The sequence below is a fragment of the Wasmannia auropunctata genome, unplaced genomic scaffold (assembly GCF_000956235.1).
Source record: "Wasmannia auropunctata unplaced genomic scaffold, wasmannia.A_1.0 LD316872.1, whole genome shotgun sequence".
Lineage (NCBI taxonomy): Eukaryota > Metazoa > Arthropoda > Insecta > Hymenoptera > Formicidae > Wasmannia > Wasmannia auropunctata.
In genome coordinates, this window is record NW_012046018.1 from 1 (window position 1) to 1,684 (window position 1,684).

General features: G+C 27.4%; 1 long non-coding RNA gene across 1 annotated transcript; it reads left to right on the forward strand.

Moving 5' to 3' along the window:
• The first annotated feature begins 274 nt into the window (after positions 1–274).
• Positions 275–1,069, forward strand: LOC105460715. Its single transcript, XR_975866.1, has 3 exons — positions 275–363; positions 445–551; positions 620–1,069. It is a non-coding gene; the product is annotated as an uncharacterized LOC105460715 (long non-coding RNA).
• Positions 1,070–1,684: the final 615 nt, after the last annotated feature.

A 1,684-nucleotide genomic window follows, 5' to 3' on the forward strand; every position in this document is an offset into this window, starting at 1 on the left:
TCCTTTAAATCAATTTTTCTTCCGTAAAGATATAATTAGATTATTTATCACTTTAATTTTTTAATTATTAACTCGTTAATAAAATTATTAAATTTCATAAAATCTTCTCCAGCGAGAATTAATAAAAAAGTAAGATAATTAATTATTTTTTAATTTGACTAAATTTATTAATATATATAATATTAAAATCTCGATTAGAATAGTGCGTGAAATAGTTTTTAAATTTTCAAAAAAGATATGAACATCACGTATTTAGAGACGTAGTACGTCTTCAAATATGTACGAACTGAAAAAAAACTTGTAGACATATCCAGACTCAACACGCATGCTAAGAGATGTCATAAACGTCTTTGTTGTTCTCTGGTGAATAATAAACCAATCAAATTTAAATCTGTCGAAATAATAACGTTTAATTTAACGAGTGATATGTATCTATTTTGCCAGATTTACGTGACACATTTTGTGCTGATTTATTTTCGAGATAAACTTTTATGAAGTGCTATTATACGCCGTCAGCACACAGGATCTGACACATACAAATTGATATTTCAGTAAGTCCGACTTCCTGTCACTTTAAACTATGGGCAAAACTAAAACGTGAGTTTTCATGGTTATGTAGTGATAAAAAGCGAAAGATAGAGCACTGCTATGTATACTGGACGTATATGGTCGTGCTACGTTCAGGTCATAGGATCTCGAGACGTAAAGAAGTCGACGCAAATAGGATGTTCTTCCAAGAGAGAAAACTCCGCAATCTTTATTGCTGTATCTTTTTTTTATACTTTTACTGACGATATAACCAAGGTATCTAATTAAATATAGAAACATAGCACATACACAACTCGTGCAAATGTACGAGATATAAAAGATCTTTTATTTTTTTAATTTTGATTAGAAAGGACATTAGTAATTGCAATTAAACAGATTAATCATTGTGTGAAGGATACAGAATTGAAAAACGTTACATGATCATAAAAGTAGACTATTTTGCTTTAAAAAAAATAAGATTTAGACGGAAATGTATATGTGATCCCTAATTATTATGAGATTATAATAAATTGTGAATTTTAATATGAAATATTACAATGAGACGGAACTTTGTAAAATTAAGAACATTTTTTAATTTTTTAAGAAAATTAAAAGATATTTTTAAGGGAATGTAACATTAAAATCTCTAAGATTCTGCAGATTAAATATTGCAGATTAATAATGCATATAGAAAATATAAAAGGATGTAAGCTGAAAAAATTCAATTATAAATTCTTCAGTTACACAAAAAATGCATGCTTTTATCTAATGAATATTTTAGCTCGTGTTTTCCTCTGTGAAACAGATTTTATAAATGATTGGAAGCGATAACATATTCAATGCGGTAGAATCCCTTTGTTAAAATAGCTAAGAGGAATTTAAAAGAGGAAATGCTATAAAAGGAAAGAACGAAAATATGCTATGAAAACAAAGAATTTGTTCAACCATATTACGGCTTGAATTTTAATATGCATGATTTATTTTACATTTCATAATTTCGTTTATTTTCTAGTAATGAAATGCCACCTCGAGTTTATGAAATATTTGCATACATTAAAACAAAACTAGCAAAAATGAACAATTTATAAAAGTGCTCTCTGCTAAAAGCGTGAGGTAGCATGCGAATCCAATAAGAAAGATTTTTCAATTTCTTTTT